Here is an 18,107-nt window from a genome sequence, read left to right as displayed (position 1 = left end):
CCATCCTGGTGGAGCCGGGGCCGCTGGCAGAGGGGGGAGACGGCGGGAGGGACCCTGGGCTTTTGGGGGACCCGAGCCTGCACCTGGGAGCCACCCCCCCACCCTCCTGTTGACTTTTAAAAGCGGGAAAAGCAAGTGACAGGGAAGAGGCAGGGGCCTGGGGGTGGCTCCTCCCCGGGAGGCCATGGGTGCCCAGCAGGTGCAGAGCCGGGGGTGGGGGGGAAGCGACCCAGGGCACAGGGGGCTCCTCCCTGGGGGGCCCTGCATGCCCTGCAGGTGCAGAAGGTGGGGGGGACCCGGGGCACAGGGGGGCTTGGGACACGGGAAGCCGGCGGCCCCAGACCCCCTCCTCTTGGGGACCCCATCCTGCTGGTCCCCCAGGGCTTCTGTTGCCCGGCTGTCGGCCTCTCTCCTGGGCCCCCTGCCGCCCCTGCACGGCCGGCCTGGCACCTGCCAGTGGGGACCGGGACAGGCCCATCTGCCCCCCACCCTGATCCCGTGGCCACCTGGCCTGGCCCGGCCACTGCATCCTCCCTGATGCTCGTGGGAGCGTCGCTTCTGTGAAAGTCAGTGGAAAGCTGCGTCGGTAGCTGTGGGGTGAGTGGGGGCAGCCATGACGAACACCCACCATGTGGAGGGACCTGGAGGGTATGACACTGAGTGAAGTCAGTTGGAGAAGGACAATCATCGTATGGTCTCACTTATACGGAGAATATAAGAAATAGTGAAAGGGATTATAGGGGGAAGGAGGGAACCTGAGTGGGAGACATCAGTGAGGGAGACACAGCATGAGAGACTCCTCACTCTGGGAAACGCACACGGGGTAGTGGAAGGGGAGGTGGGTGGGGGGACGGGGTGACTGGCTGACGGGCCCTGCGGGGGCACTGGACGGGATGAGCCCTGGGTGATATGCTCTATGCTGGCAAATTGAGCTCCGATAAAAAAAATACAAAAAAAATATGACGAAATGGAAAAGAAAAGGTAACTGCCTATGGTAGAACCTGCATTTGAACCCAGGCCTGAGTCAAAGTCTCAGTTGTCCGCACACGGTAGCCTATTGAACCCGGCTGTGGTTCCAGGCGGCAGTCTTCCCATCCGACCTCTAACCCATCAACGCTGACGGCTGGGCCCCACGGCCAGAATTACCTTCACTGAAATCTCTCCTAAAAATGCTCCCCTGTGCCCAACTGAAGAAAGCTCCAGAGGAATCCTCTGATGCCTCTATCAGACCTTAAGTCTGTTTTTTACTTACTATTGACAGATCTCGAGCAAGGTTCCTAAATAGTCACCTTGGTTATTTTCCTGATATTTTGTTACGTGAACATGGGGACGTTTTCCTTCCAGTTTTCCTGATGGAGAAGAAAACAAGAGCCACAGCAGCTCACTGCCTTACCTCCGTAACCATAAAAGTCGTAGTGGAGATTCTAGTAGAATTTGTTTCTTTCAAGCGGTTGCCTTTGTGGCTCTCTTAGCAATTCTTTTGTCTTTTCCAAAGCTTCTTTTCATAGAATTTTAACAAGTTTCTCTTTCATGGACATTCCACATTCAGGGCTTATTTCCTTCCAAAGACTTTCACTCCGTCTCTTCCCAGCTGCTTCACAGCCTAGAGTTGAGGAGAACAATACTCTGCTTAAACCAAGTGTTTTCGTACAACCAATGCATGTGTGACCGATTTTTAAAGAGTTCTGATACTAGAATAAACAATTCACTCATGTTACAACTCAGATTTTCAGGGAAAAGGCCTTCTTTATTTCCGAAGACCTATCCTGCTTACTCTCCATCCCACTAGGTGACAGGGGGACCAAAGAGTTTCGGGAGGTAAACACGTGTGCTCCGTTAGGCATCTTGACCCAGAGATATCCTCTGGATTTTTATTATTATTATTATTTATTTATTCATGAGAGACACAGAGAGAGAGGCAGAGACCCAGGCAGAGGGAGAAGCAGGCTCCATGCAGGGAGCCTGATGCAGGACTCGATCCCAGGACTCCGGGGTCACACCCTGGGCTGGAGGCGGTGCCAAACTGCTGGGCCCCCCGGGCCACCCTATCCTCTGGATTTAAATCCTATGTCTTCTGCACTGGAAGGGAGCATCCTGGGCAGCAGGGAGTTTGAGGAAACTTGGTTAATAAGGCCATCAATTATGGACCCGGTAAGATGTCGGCCAAAAATAAAGGCCTTGGTTTTGGAATAGTTGAACTGAAACCGTTTTCAGTTTTTTTCTTTCTTTCTTTCTTTCTTTCTTTCTTTCTTTCTTTCTTTCTTTCTTTCTTTCTTTCTTCTTTCTTTCTTTTTCTGGCTGTGATTAGAGTAGAACTAATAGTCTTCTTTAAAAAAAGGAAAGATTTTATTTACTTATTTGAGAGAGAGAGAGAGACAGAGAGTGGGGGGGGCGGGGGGGTGGAGGGGAAGGAGGAGGACAAGCTGGCTCTGCACGAACCCCACGTGGGGCTTGATCTCAAGACCTTGGGATCACGATCTGAGATGAAATCAAGGGTTGGATGCTTGATGGCCTGAGCCCCTCAGGTTCCTGGTTTTGAATAATAAACTCATATCAATCTGATTATAGGTTTTTTCTTTTTGACGGCTCAGTGAAAAAAAAAAGACCTGTTTGTCCAAGAGTAAATCCAGACCCATTCCTATTACACTGTGTCGGCAAATAATTTTCTCACGTAACGAGGACACCTGCACTGTGCCGTGCTGCTTCTGCGTAAGCATCTGTCATGGGGCGGGGGTTCTCCGGGTTGGACTCTTACATTTTATCTCATAACCCAACTTATATTGTTTTATACTGAGTCTAACAGATCTCTAAAGGACATGACGAAAGTAAAAAAAAAAAAGGAATGAGGAATGATCACAGCTGCTATTGTCCACTTGCTCTTGGTTTCAATTAGATCGTCCAGATTTATTTATTTACTTATTTTTTTTAGATCGTCCAGATTTAGACGTGATGGGATTGTAGGCCTCGGAAGCCCAGATGTGGTGTTTCGAAAAAATAAACCCTGCAGGACGTTAGGTGGACCGTCCACTGGATTGCTGGGTGTGCCGCGGGGAGAGCGCCAGAAATGCCTCCTACGGACTGTGCGGGCCACGTTTTGGGTTCGGCCATATGGGGCCACCCGTGCGGGGCTGACAAGGCAATAGAAGGGGTATGGCCATTGCTCTGCGTCCAGCCTTCCTTCAAGTACTGTCACTGCTACTGAACTTAGGGGAGGCTTCTTGTCAAGAGCAGCTACAATTCAGATCCTCCTGCACAGCTGGCACCGCTGCTGGGCGCCTCGGGGAGGGTCGCTGCCGCCCCCCCCCCTCCCGGGGCCTCAGGCGACAATGGGGAGGCGGGACATGTGGCCTATTTCGGAGTTACCCCTGCCTGGAAAAGACCAGCCTGAGAACACGACCCTTATGAAAACAGAAGATGGTTTAGGGGCTCAGAAAACCACGGAGGACAGATCAGATGGTTTCCCCTCTCACTTGCCGTCACTCTTCGCCATGCGTGTATATTTTGAGGAGGAAAAGGAAGCTTAATTTAATTATGAATCAAGAGAACTGAAGTAAAGCCCCGGTTGTGTCCCTAAATAATGGGGAAGCTTTAAAAGTCTGCAAGTCTCCTAGAAGCTCTCTGCTTCTCTAGAAGTCGAAGCCAACTGCAGTTACGTTTTCGTGTCCTTCACGTGCCACTACTTTAGTATTTTCTTAGGTTTCACCGGAGACTGTAAGTGATTGACCGGGAGCGAAATCAATTCTCTAACTATTGGTCCTTTTAGGCTTAAAGCGAGGGGAGGCGCCCGGCTGCTCGGTCCGCAGAGCACGCGCCGAACGGGCCGTGAGTTCCAGCCCTCGGTGGGACGGGAGAGCTGAAGAGAAAGAAGAGATTAAACGGAATAAAAAAATCAGCGTGTCTTCCAAAGAGAAAACTTGTTAACGGTTTTCATATATTTCCTTTCACTCTTTCATATATTTTGCAGTAAATATCCATACACTCGGGATACATACAGGGAGCAGCTCGTACTGCCTCGGTTCTATAGCAGGGCCTGGATCTCAGGTCACATTCTATAGTGTCAACTTTTTCGATAGTTATTGACTACGAACTTACAGAATTTAACCAAAAGCAACCAGGGCTTCTTCCAGAGCCTGTGCCATCAAGGCAGATGGGAGAAGCTGGGCGGGCACAGAGCCCGGCGATAGGGACCGGCGATAGGTTCCGGCGTCTGCAGGCGGTTCCTGACCGACCCTGTCGTCAACCCACCCGAAGCCTCGGGTGTTCGCAAAGCAGCTGAATTTAAGAAACAGGAGCTGAACAGGCCCGGCGGCCTGGGATCGAAACCACTGGGATCGTGGGCAAAGCAGGCCCACGAGGAGAGCAAGTACCTCCTGCCCGGCCCTGGGAGCTCACGAGTCCGCCTTTAAGGCCGATCCGGGACCACGTGGCCGCCGCCTCTCAGCCCTGGTCTCCGCCCTAAGCTGAGTTGGACATTAAAAGAAAGGGTCTAAAAAATAAATAAATAAATAAATAAATAAATAAATAAATAAATAAATAAATAAATATAAAATAAAATAATAAAATAAAAGGTCTAATAAAGTCTTATGTGCAGGGAGGCCCGGGTCCGTAGATGGCTCCAGTCTGGCGCTGCCCAGGCTCTCAGGGCTCCACGACCGAGGCCCGTAGGGCCAAGGCCTGCCGTCCACAGTGGGTTTTTGCACCTGCACCTCGCCCGTCCTCCGGCACCGCCTCCTCCACCCAGAAGGGCCCGGGCCCGGGCCTCAAGGGCCAGCGGGGCCTCGAAGGAGCGGCCCCTCCCGGCCACATGTGTCGCGACTGCGAGCTCTAGCAGCCCTGCTTCCCGGATCCGGACCGGCTCGGCCCGACTGTGGCGAGACGGAGACTGCAGACACGGAGTCCAAACGGTTCAGCCCACGACCAAAAGGTGACTATTTTATCTCACAAAAGTGATGGGGGGTGGTTTACAGACGTGAGACCATAGCAGCTCAGCATGACAGACACCTCCAGAAGTTGCCTGAACCCTTCGGAGGCCTCGGCCTTCCGGGCCACAGGTGCACAGGTGCCCGGGCCAGGCCAGGCCAGGCCGCGAGGGCTCCTCGGGCGGGCACAGCTCCCGTACAAACCCAGACAACTGGTGCCACGTGGGTGGAGGCCCATCCGGCTCCCCCTGGCTCCCCGGGCGGGGGAAGCCCCGAGCTCAGCCCCTTCTCTGGCTCCCTTGGGCCCCCAGGCTCCACCCGGGCCTCCCCTCCCCCGGGCCCTAAGGAGCCCCACATGTCCTCGCCCGGTCCCAGCAGGTCTCCACCGTGGCCGCAGGCTCCCAGGGGTGGCCTCAGGGCCAGAGTCGCAGGCCCTGCCCCTGGCCTCGCACCTGCCCCCCCCCCCCCCCCCCCGCACCGTGTTGCTCACTGCTGGGAGAGGGCTGCTTCTGCAGAAATGCACATTTTATATAGTTCAGACCTCAATCACGTATTTCAAATAATTTCCCCTAAGCTACTATTTCCTTTCTTAAAGTTTTTATGGAAGCACAATATTCCCTCCCTTTAGGTTGATGTTTGATCCTTTGCAAATGGATTAAAATTTTAAATTATATACGTCATTTTTTTCCTTTTTCATAGCTTCGCAGTGCTGTCTTGGTGAATCAAGAAGATCAACAGCAAGAAGATAAACCTCTTCAGTGATAATACAAGACCAGTGGCTCATCTCAGGAATTTCCAATTTTATCAACAATGTTAAAAATAATGTGATTACAGTTTGTGATAAAACTCGTCTAAAATATATAAATAAGCATACAGAATTATAAAAACAAATTCTTACAGTTTCCTGTTAAATAGGTGAAACAGTTTGAAAATTGAAACACAGTTTCAATTTGTGGAAAAAATAGTACATCACCAACTTTTTTATTTATTTATTTATTTATTTATTTATTTATTTATTTATTTAGTTTTTTTAATAATAAATTTATTTTTTTATTGGTGTTCAATTTACGTCACCAAATTTTTTAAATGAAACTGCTTGTTTGAAGGTCTGCACACATTCTAAAATGTAGATTAATCTCTGCTAAAACCCCCTGATATTTAGAGTCTTATGTATTAAGTCTTGTATATTATTATCACTATCCTTCTAATAGTGTTGACTTTCTAAGTTCCAGAGATGTGGAGAAATAATCTAGAGGTGGGTTTTTAGATTTCTTATTATTCTAGTCCCATTAATTAGATTCCCCCCGCAATGGATATAGCTTTCTCTTCTCTCAATCATGCATACTTATTTAAAAAATACAATTAAAAAATAAAAAAACCAGGACACCCGGGTGGTTCAGTGGTTGAGCATCTGCCTTTCCCTTAAGGCGTGATTCCAGGGTCCCCAGATGGGAGTCCTGCGTTGGGCTCCCTGCATGGAGCCTGCTTCTCCCTCTGCCTGTGTCTCTGCCTCTGTGTCTCTCTTGAGAAAATAAAATCTTAAAAAATAAATAAATAAAAATAAAAAATAAAAAAACCAAGCTAAACAAAAATCCTGTAGAATCCATTCTTCCCTCAGAACGTCAGTCATAAATAGCTGTAGGGGATTATATCCTCCATAATCTTTTTACTCTGACTGGTCAATTTGCCTCTTCCGTAAGGAATGATGTTAACGCCTTCCCGTGTAGCCCTGCAAACCTTCCTCGTACACAAGCATTCTGATACATGGCATACCAGGGAGTGTGTGGGGGTGGGTACAGAATTTAGGTGGTCCAACAACGAGATCGAATTATATACACTTCTCTAAATTAACATTTTCATACCAAACAGTATCATGAAAATCTCTTCAACTCAACGAGCATAGGAAAAAAAAAATAGTAATTTTGAATACAGTTGCGTGAGGCCTTGGGCAACTTAAAAAAACCTGATTTAGTTTTCTTCCCCGTAAAATTACCACCGCTTATCTCATCGGGCCGTTGTGAGGATCAAATGTACGGAGTCGTTGACCTGAGGGCATCTGCTTTGTTTTCAGTCTTTAGTACAAACGATGCTACAACACTCAGATCATATGTGTATCTCAGCTAGCAGTGATTTTTATTTTCATGGGATAGATTTCTAAGAGTGAGAAAGGAAAATATATTATTAATTTCAGTGGATAATCCATATTTCTTTTCAAAAAAGCTGGAACCATGAACATTTCCCCATGCACATCCCTGTCTCGATAGCCAAAGTTCTTTCCACTTTCCATTTTTGCTGATCTAATGGCTCTGCAGTGAGATATCATTGTTATTTTATTTGCATTTCCCTACCTCCTAGCAAGGTTGAGGGGGAGTCCATGTTTATTGGTCTCCTGGATTTGCTTTATCTAAATCTCATTTGCCCATTTTTTTCTTTTTGGCTTTTCAGGTTTTTATCTATTTGTAAGCACATTTTATATAGTTTAGATCTCTATTGTGTATTTCAATCTCCCCCAAGGTATTATTTCCTTCTTTAAACTTTTTATGGAAGCACAATATTCACTTCCTTTAGGGTGATGTTTGTTCCTTTGCAAATGGATTAGAATTTTAAATTATGTATGTCTTTTTTTTTTTTTCATAGCTTCTCAGTGCTGTCTTGGTTAATCAACAGCTTGAGGGATATTTCTGTGCATATGAAACCTATTATTTCTTCCTTCTTTTCTTTAATCAATCTGGAACTTACTTTGAAATACTCTTTTCCAGATGAATTGGGTATTTGGTCAGCACCATTTAAAAAATAATCCACCTTTCCTCTTTTAACTGAAATACCATTTTTGTTATATGTCAAATATCCACATGTACCAGGATCTATTTCTGAGCTCTCTCTATTCTTTCCTCTGACTTGTCTCTTTTTAAGCCAAAACCAAAGCCAATATAAGGAGGTTGGGATATGCTTTAATCTTGTAAGACAAGTCATTCCTCACTAGTGTTATTTACACTCATTATCTCATACAACCCTTAAGATTATTATATCCAATTCCTCCCAGATATTAGTCAAATTTAGGTTAGAAATGGATTATATTAGCTTAGTTTTGGGGTAATTCATGTCGTTTTAGTATTATATCTATCTAAAAACATTGATATTTTTATGTAACATTTTATTGATTTTTTTAGATGGTCCTTTGGGGTTTTTTTTTTCTCTTTTATAACTTGTTCCTAGTAGCGAAAAAAAAAATAATTTATTTTTATTTATACAACTTAGGTCAATTTTGACATCAGTATTCCAATAAATGTCCTAAATCTTCCTCATTGTCCAAGCTGTCCTCATTCTCATCAGACACCCTCACTTCCCACTTCATGAAGAAAATTGAGGTTATCAGCTTTCCAGACTCCTGTTGTGCATAATCACTTGTGTTCATAATCATTATTCACAGTTTTTCCTCCATTCTTAAAGGATGAAATTTGTTTTCTTCTGTTCAAGTCCAGGGTCTATTGGCTCCAACTCCTTCGGCTTCCTTGAGGACCGGGCTCCGTTACTTATGCCACCTTCTCTCCTGCATCTTCCATCTCTGCTTCTGGTTTCTTTTCCTCGGTCTCTTCTCTGTTAAATTCCTCTTTTCTGTTGTGAAGAGGCTCCTCTAATGATCCTGGCCTGATTCTACTGCCATTCAGCCATTTCCAATGATCAGAAATACATAATTCTGATTGACAGTTCTCCTATCCTCCCTTAACTTTGGCTAAAACTATGGCTCTGTCAGCTTTGAGTGAGAAGGACAGACAAGGTGTCTGGCTCCCAGATACCCTCCTCATCCTCTTTCTATCTTTCTATCTTTTCTGTATTTGGGGGCAAATGCACTGGGGAGGGGAGAGAGAAAAATGTTTTTTTCTTTGGGGAGAATTGCAGTCCTTCTGTGGCTACCACCAGGGGGCCATCAATGTACTGTGGGGACCGCATATTCATTCAAAAGCTGGCCTTCTCTTCTAGTGCTTGAAAGGCTTCTGAGGAAAGCCCTGGACGCGGGTCTCAGGTGGAAGTTCTGCCCATAGGTGTGTATCTCTTCTTCACTCCCCGTCAGCTCCCTCATAGGCGGTCCACCTCATTGCCTGGAGGGGTCCTAGTCCTTGCCCAGATGGCCACAGTATACTACAACTTCTCTCCGGGAGTGGAGTTTATTTCTCCAACTCTTGAATCTAGAGTCAATGGTGTAACTTGCTTAGGCCAGAGGAACATAAGAAAATGTGACACTGGGGGTTTGTGAGGATGATACAAGTTATACTGCTATTGCACAGCAAAACTCAGCCCTAGGCTGTAAGCAAGAGATACTCCTAAAGCAATGCAATTCAGTAAAGATAAAAATGAAAGGATGAGCAAATATGAACACAAAGAAAGCATGGGCCATGGTTTTAATATCAGTGAATATAGAATTCAAAGCAAAAAGCGATTTAAAAGACTTCAATGCTAAAGGTAAAAATTCACAAGGAAGATCAGAAATGAATATCTATACACCAAATAACTTAGCAATAGCTCTCATGAAGTAAAAACTATACAATATACAAAGAGAAACAGAAACACACTAAAAATAGGACACTTCCACATACTTTCCAATCCAACACAGGTCAAGTGGTCAAAAAAAAAAAAAAGATATAGGAAGATGGAAATAACCACAGAAACAAAGAAGATTAATAAGTTACTTTGCACAACACTATAAAAACAAATAAACCTGGATGAAATGGATAATTTTCCAGAAAAAGAATCAACCAAAACTTGCCCCAGCAGATTTAGAAATTCTACAGAGCTCAATTTCCATTGAAATAGATAAATTAGATCATAGTAGCATAAGTATAGCTAAGAATACCAAGGTTAAACACTTCAAGGTAATAGTAAAATTGTGTGTTAGAATTGAGGGAAATCCTAAAGAAATGGTTGTAAACTAATTGTTGCTTATATATGTCGCAAATATCTATTCTACTCCCACAAGTACGTTGTCTTATTTCACAAAGGAATCTTTAGAGAACAGGTAATTCTAATACTATTTAAACTGTCTCAGATCTGAGAAAAATTAAAACTTCCAGATCATTTTTATAAATTATAACATTTATATTAAAACCTGATGTATTGTAAAAAAAGATAATCAATTTTACTGTTGAATATCGACAAAAATAAAATTTTAACAAACTACATTACAAAAATAATGAATCATAATCAAATGGGGATCCTCCTCCGCCACTTACACAAAATTGGCTCAATTGTACAAAATATATTGATGTATTTTAGCATAGTAATAAATCCTTGGAGAAAAATTGTTTTCATGTACATGGTTATTGGAAAGGAATTTGATGAAAACTTTCTTTATATATTTATACATATTTTATATCACCCCAAGGCTGGCGTATTTCCTAATGCAGAAACACTGGAGATGTTCCTCCTAAAGTCAGGAAATAGAGAGATCCCCCAATCACCACTACTACTTCATACTGTCTAATTGATTGCCTAATACCTCCAATTCCACAGATAATTAAAGGTATAACAGTTGGGAAAAATAAAAACTACTTCTATGTTTGTAGATGGTATGATTGTACCATCTTGGGTTTTCCAAGAGATGGCAAATGAAAATGATGGCAGAAACATTCAGCAAGTTTCCAGGGAGACAGGGAACCTGAAGGACTCCATAAAAATCTGCTTTTTGCTCCCTCTTCCTGCTTCTGTTCTTGCTAGGACTAAACTCTCCACCCCACGTCACTCATGCCTTGTAAAGAGCATAATCCTCCTTGTAAGGGGCAAGGAGTTAATGGTTCCGTAGGATAAATAACTTCTAGAGAAGGACCAGGTGAGATTGACCGGAGGGAGTTATCCTATGCACATTGCAGACTCCTGGAGCTGGGCGTCTCAACACCAAGACCCCCTGGCCCCAAGGAATAACACCTGGACCCTGGTCTTTGTTCTGGCCAGTTCCTGGATGCCTGAGAAGTCATGTACATGTGCGTGAGAACTCTATCCTCAATAAAAATCCCAGATCTCGGGATCCCTGGGTGGCGCAGCGGTTTGGCGCCTGCCTTTGGCCCAGGGCGCGATCCTGGAGACCCAGGATCGAATCCCACATCGGGCTCCCGGTGCATGGAGCCTGCTTCTCCCTCTGCCTGTGTCTCTGCCTCTCTCTCTCTCTCTCTCTCTCTGTGACTATCATAAATAAATAAAAATTAAAAAAAAAAATCCCAGATCTCAAGCAAAGGTGAGATCCCCTCCTTTCCTCTCTGAGTCTCTTGGACACTTGCTCTGTTATCTGCTCTTTTTAGATCTTCAATAAACTCTGCTTTTACCTCCTACTCACTCCCATTTAATTTCCATTCTGCATGAAGCCAAGGACCCTTTTGGCTAGTCCTGTGGGACCCCCTCCAGGTCCTCAGACCCAGCCTACCAGCGTCCAGCAGAATATGAACTTATTAATAAAGAGTAATTAATTAACATACAGAATTAATATACACATGTACAAAATTGACTTAGAAATAATGGACGAGTAAACCCCATTTCAACAACAAAATCCAAAATAATCAAGGGATATTTACTAAGAACTATGCAGAACCTAAAAGAGAATTGTTCTAATATAAAGGATATAAAAGTTAATTTGGACAAATGTAAAGATATGCTGTGTTTTTTTGATAGGAAGATTCGATATCATGAAGCAGTGGGTTATGCTTATAAATTACCAAGGAACAATAATAATAGAAACACAGATGCTTTTATGGAGCTAGATAAACCAATTTTAAAGTTCTTGTGAAAAAATAAATGAACAAAGAAAAATAGCCCGGAAAATTCTGATAGAAGGCGATAAGGTTACTACCCTTCCCAGATACTGAAACAGGCTACAGTAATTACAATCACTGGGCATTAGTGGTTCTAAGTGTAGACTTCAGGGGAAGAAAGGGGACTAGGGGACCCTAAGTTCACTTGTCCTCTGGATACAACTAGATAAGATTCAGGTAAGCGTAAATAACCCAGGAAACAACCCGAAAACTGGCATAGCAAGCTCTCCACAGCTAAATATACAGAAGGGACTGCATGGAAGGGGGCAAGAGGGGCACACATGTGGCCCAGAGCTAACAGACTCCAGGGAGCGTCTGCAGGCGGAGGGGGCTGTGGGCACAGAGAGGGGGGAGAAATTCTCACAGGACTCTCCACAACATTTGGCTTTGAACATAAGAGGGACCAAATTTCTTGTGAGTTCTCACAATCAGCAGGACTTAAAACCTGGAACTTTAATAATTAATGGCTTGGCTTTTGGAAAGCCAAGAAAATAAGAGAAAATTCAGTCCCCTCCCTTAAAGACACAGTACAACAAACAGCCCCATAAAGATACAATATAGAGGCAGAAATGTGAAAAACAGCTAGGATATATAAGAGGGAGCTGTGTTTACTAAGCCCAGAGAATTTGCTGGAGGGACAAGAATCTTTGGGAGACTTCTCCAGGAGAAAAGGAGCTGGCAGGTGCTATTTCCCTCCTGTGCACCCCAGCATAAACACCAACACTGCAGACACCCCCTACCTAATGAGGTATCAATGTACCTGCCCCCCCGAGTTCTCCTGTGGACACGCCAGCTCCACGCGAGGCTTCAGCTCCAGGTCCCCTCCCACAGCAGATCATTGTTAATGATCCCCATGTCCTACACCCTCAAACCCCTCTGACTCCACCTCTCCAATACGCTCTTGGCCGCGGCCTATCCAAAATGGTTTCACAAGCCGAGTAATGAGCAAGCATCTCTGACAGGGGCCAGTGCAACTCCAAAGTGACTCCATCCCTGGAGAGAGGAAAAGACCACACACGACCATCAGATTCAGACCCCAGCAGCAGGCTGGGGGCAGCTGATCTGACTACAGGCCCCACCTATCAACGAACATTTCTCAGGGGACAACACGGGGAAAACCCCTACAGTTTGATGCTACTGCATCCCTGGCTAATGCCTGACCTAACTCAACTTAAGCCCAAGAAGGCCCCAGATTGGCCTACTATCACCACAGGAATAAAACCTTGCCCATAATAGGCAAAGAGAACCATTGCAGATGACCACACTGAAGGCAAATGCACATCACCATGATACTAGAGCACATGCAGCACACCTAGGAGACACCCCTAAAGTGCAGGTTCTGGTGAATAGGAGACATCACACTGCATGGCACTACCGGACCTCTTCTTCATAAGGTTACAGCTTTCAAGACCAGGAGACATAGCTGACTCTTCTATCACACAGAAACAGACACAGAGAATTAGACAAAAGGAGGAGACAGGGGACCATATCCCAAATGAAAGAACAGGACAAAATCACAGCAAGACAGCTGAATGAAACAGAGATAAGTAATACACCTGATAGAGAATTTAAAGTAATGGTCATAAAGATATTCATAGGGCTCGAGAAAAGAGTGGAGAACTTCAGTGAGACCCTTAATAAAGAGACCAAAAACATAAAAAAGAACCAGAGATGAAGAACTCAATAAATGAAATAAGCAATACATTAGAAATAGTAGAGACTAGAGGAATCCCTAAATAGTAGAGACTAGAGGAAGCAGAAGAATGGATCAGAGACGTGGAAAATAGAGTAACGGAAAGCAGTCATACTGAATAGGTGAAAGAAAAAAAAGTGAAACTAAACTTGGGGAACTCAGTGACACCATCAAGCTTAATAAAATTCAAATTATAGATATTCCAGAAGGAAAAGAGAGAGAAAAGGGGACAGAAGATTTATTTAAAGAAATAATAGCTAAAAACTTCCTGAATCTGGGGAAGAAGACAGAAATCCAGACCCAGGATGCACAGAGAGCCTTTAGCAAAACAACCCAAAAAGGTCTATACTAAGACACATAGTAAATTAAAATGGCAAGAATAGTGATAGAGAATTTAAAAAGCAATGAGAAAAGAAAACAGTTATATACAAGGCAAACCCCATAAGGCTATCAGCTGATTTTTCAGCAGAAACTTTGCAGGCCAAAAGAAAGCGGCATGATGGGAAGCCCCGGTGGCGCAGCGGATTAGCGCCGCCTGCAGCCCAGGGCGTGATCCTGGAGACCCTGGATCGAGTCCCACGTCAGGCTCTCTGTATGGTGCCTGCTTCTCCCTCTGCCTGTGTCTCTGCCTCTCTCTCTCTCTGTCTCTATGAATAAATAAGTAAAATCTTTAAAAAAAAAAAGAAAAAAGAAAGCGGCATGATATAGTCATTGTGCTAAAAGGAAAAAACCCTGCGGCCAAGAATGCTCTATCCAACAAGGTGATCATTCAGAATAGGAAAAGAGATAGTTTCCCAGACAAACAAAAGTTAAAGGAATTCTTGACTGCTAAACCAGCCCTATAAGGAATGTTAAAGGGGACTCTTTGAGGGAAAAGGAAAGACCATAAGTAGGAAAAAAATTAGAAAGCACAAAAAGGAGTTAAAAATCAGTCAAGGGAATCACAAAATAAAAGATTGCCGGGGATCCCTAGGTGGCTCAGTGGTTTAGCGCCTGCCTTTGGCTCAGGCGTGATCCTGGGGTCCCCGGATCGAGTCCCACGTCAGGCTCCCTGCATGGAGCCGGCTTCTCCCTCTGTCTGTGTCTCTGCCTCTCTCTCTCTCTGTCTCTCTCTCTCTGTCTCTCATGAATAAATAAATAAAATCTTTAAAAAAGAAAGATTGCAAAGTATGACACCATATACCTAAAATGTGGGAGAAAGGGGAGTAAAGAATGGGCTCAAACTTAAGTGACCATCGACTTAATACAGACTGCTATATGCAGAAGATGTTATATACAAACCAAATGGTAACCACAAATCAAAAACCAGTGATGTGCACTGAGTGTTGTTATACAAACTGATAAATTATTGAACACTACATCTGAAACTAGTGATGTACCATATGTTGGCTAATTGAATTTAAATTAAAAAAAAAAACGGTCCTAGAAATGCAAAAAAATAAAGAGCAAGGAATCCAAGTATATCACTACAGAAAGCCAACTAATTGTGAGAGAAGAGAGCAAGAGAAGAAAGTAATGGAGAAAAACTATGAACACAGTCAATGAAACAAGTAACAAAATGGCAGTGTGTACATACTATCAACTATTACTTTGAATGTAAATGGACTAAACACTCCACAATTAAAAGACATAGGGCAACAAAGAGATTAAAAAAAAAACCAACCCAGCTGTGTGCCCCGTACAAGAGACTCATTTCAGACCTAAAGTCACCTGAAGATTGAAAGTGAAGGGATAGAGAAGCATTTTTCATACAAATGGATGTGAAAAAGAAAGCTGGGGTAGCAGGACTTATATTGGACAAAGTAGGCTTTTAAAAAAGACTGTACCAAGAGAAAAAGAAGGACACTATATAGACTTTGAAACAAAGACTGTAACAAGAAACAAAGAAGGATACTATATAACCATAAAGGGAACAATCTAACAAGAATATATAATAAGTGTAGGGATCCCTGGGTGGCGCAGCGGTTTGGCGCCTGCCTTTGGCCCAGGGCGCGATCCTGGAGACCCAGGATCGAATCCCACATCGGGCTCCCGGTGCATGGAGCCTGCTTCTCCCTCTGCCTGTGTCTCTGCCTCTCTCTCTCTCTCTGTGTGACTATCATAAATAAATAAAAATTAATATATATATATATATAATAAGTGTAAATATTTATGAACCCAACATAGGAACACTCAAACACATAAGACAGTTAATAACAAACCCAAAGGCAGTAATCAATAGTAACACAATAATAGTAGGGGACTTTAACACCCTACTTATATCAATGGATAGATTATCCAAAAAGAAAATCAACAAGGCAACTGGCTTTGAATGACACTTTGGACCAGATGGATCTAATAGATATATTCAGGACACACCATCCTAAGACAGCAGAATACACAATCTTTTCAAGAATCCACGCAACACTCTCCAAAATAGATCACATATGAGGCCACAAAATAAGTCTTAGCAAATTAAAAAAAAAAAAAACAACAAAACAAAGTCATATTGTGCATCTTTTCTGACCATAATGCTATGAAACTAGAAATCAGTCATTATTTTAAAAAATCTAGAAATAGAACAAATACATGGAGGTGAAATAATATGCTATAAAATAATGAATGAGTCAACCAAGGAATCAGAGGAAATAAAAAAATACATGCACACAAGTGAAAATGAAAACACAATAGTCCAAAATCTTTGGGATGCAGCAAAATCTGTTCTAAGAGGGAAGTTTTTTTTAAAATTTATGTATGTATGCATGTATGGTTTATTTATTTATTTATTTATTTATTTATTTATTTATTTATTTATTTATTTTAGAGAGAGAGCAGAGGGAGGAACAGAAGAAGAGGGAGAGGGAGAGAGAGAGAATCTCCAGCAGACTCCACACTGAGTGCAGAGCCTGATGTGGGGTTCAATCCCAGGACCCTGAGATCATGACCTGAGTCAAAACCAAGAGTCAGGGGATCCCTGGGTGGCGCAGCGGTTTAGCGCCTGTCTTTGGCCCAGGGCGCGATCCTGGAGACCCGGGATCGAATCCCACATCGGGCTCCCGGTGCATGGAGCCTGCTCCTCCCTCTGCCTGTGTCTCTGCCTCTCTCTCTTTCTCTCTGTGTGACTATCGTAAATAAATTTAAAAAATTAAAAAAAAAAAAAAAAAAAAAAAAAAAACCAAGAGTCAGACATTTAACTGACTGAGCCAACAAGGCACCCTTATAGGGAAGTTTACCACAATACAAACAAATCTCAAATGAACAATCCAACCTTACAGCTAAAGGAGCTAGAAAAAAAATAAACAAAACTCCAGACCAGTGGAAGGAAGGAAATAATAAACATTAGAACAAAAAATAAGTGACATATAAACTAAAAAAATGATACAAGAGATCAATAAAACCAGGAGTTGGTTTGTAAAGATCAACAAAATTAATAAACCGTTAGCCAGATACATAGAGAGAGAGGCAGAGTGAGAAGTCAAATAAACAAAATCAGATGAAAGAGGAGAAATAACAACTGACACCATAGAAATACAAAGGATTGTAAGAGAGTATTACAAAAAATTATATGCCAACAAATTGGACAACCTAGAAGAAATGGATAAATTCCAGTCATTGAAATGCAAAAAATAAAGAGAAATTGAATCAGGAAGAAGTAGAAAGTTTGAACAGACCAATTACCAGCAATAAATTTAATCAGCCATCAAAAAACCTCTTCACAAACAAAAGTCCAGGGCTGGACAGCTTTCCAGATGAATATTCCCAAATATTTAAAGCAGAGTTAGGGTGCCTGGCTGGCTTAGTTGGTAGAGCATAATTTCAAAGTTGTGAGTTCAAGCCCCATGGAGCCTACTTAAAAATTTTAAAAAATGTATTCTTCTTAAACTATTCCAAAAAATAGAAGAGTAAAGAAAACTTCCAAATTTATTCTATGAGATCAGCATGACCCTGACACCAAAGCCAGATAAAGACACTACAAAAAAGAGAAGTACAGGCCAATATCTCTGATGAATATCGATGCAAAAATCCTGAACAAAATATTAGCAAACTGAATCCCGCACTACATTAAATGTCATTCATCATGATCAAGTGGAATTTATTCCCAGGATGCAAAGGTGATACTGATATTCACAAATCAATCAACATGATACATCACATCAACAAGAGAAAGGATAAAAACTATATGATGGGGATGCCTGGGTGGCTCAATGGTTGAGCCCCTGCCTTTGGCTCGGGCGTGATCCTAGGGTCCTGGGATTGAGTCCCTGCATCAGGCTCCCTGCACGGAGCCTGCTTCTCCCTCTGCCTGTGTCTCTGCCTCTCTCTCTTTGTGTCTCTTATGAATAAATAAATAAAATCTTTTTAAAAATCCTTATATGATCATTTCAATAGATGATCAAAAAGCATTTAACAAAGGACAGCATCCATTCATGATAAAAACCCTCCACAAAGTAGCTTTAGAGGGAACATACCTCAACATAATAAAAGCCATATATGAAAAACCCCCAGCTACCATTTTACTTAATGGTGAAAAACTAGAACTTTGCCCCTAAGATCAGGAACAAGACAAGGATGTCGACTCTAACCATTTTTATTCAACATAGTATTGGAAATTCTAGCCACAGCAATCAGACAAGAAAAAGGAATAAAAAGTGTTCAAGTTGGTACGGAAGAAGTGAAACTTCCACTATTTGCAGATGACATGATGCTGTATATGGAAAA

The 18,107-nt window shown here is 43.0% G+C and overlaps 1 protein-coding gene and 1 long non-coding RNA gene across 37 annotated transcripts in view; one reads left to right on the top strand and one right to left on the bottom strand.

The window, feature by feature from the left end:
* The window catches only part of C37H2orf88 (chromosome 37 C2orf88 homolog), a 228,880-nt gene that overhangs the window by 25,931 nt on the left and 184,842 nt on the right, over nt 1-18,107 (bottom strand). For all 36 annotated transcript variants that reach the window (XR_005385035.1, XR_005385032.1, XR_005385039.1 and 33 more), the window contains one exon: nt 1,394-1,603. The gene's annotated coding sequence lies outside the window, so the exon portion shown is untranslated. The remainder of the gene's footprint in view (nt 1-1,393; nt 1,604-18,107) is intronic.
* Nucleotides 882-6,343, top strand: LOC106558329. Its single transcript, XR_005385063.1, has 4 exons — nt 882-2,151; nt 2,569-2,709; nt 2,930-4,924; nt 5,619-6,343. It is a non-coding gene; the product is annotated as an uncharacterized LOC106558329 (long non-coding RNA).

The sequence above is a fragment of the Canis lupus genome, chromosome 37 (assembly GCF_011100685.1).
Source record: "Canis lupus familiaris isolate Mischka breed German Shepherd chromosome 37, alternate assembly UU_Cfam_GSD_1.0, whole genome shotgun sequence".
NCBI classification, from domain to species: Eukaryota; Metazoa; Chordata; class Mammalia; order Carnivora; family Canidae; genus Canis; species Canis lupus.
The sequence above is the reverse complement of the archived record's forward strand: the minus strand, read 5'-3'. Positions and strand labels throughout refer to the sequence as shown.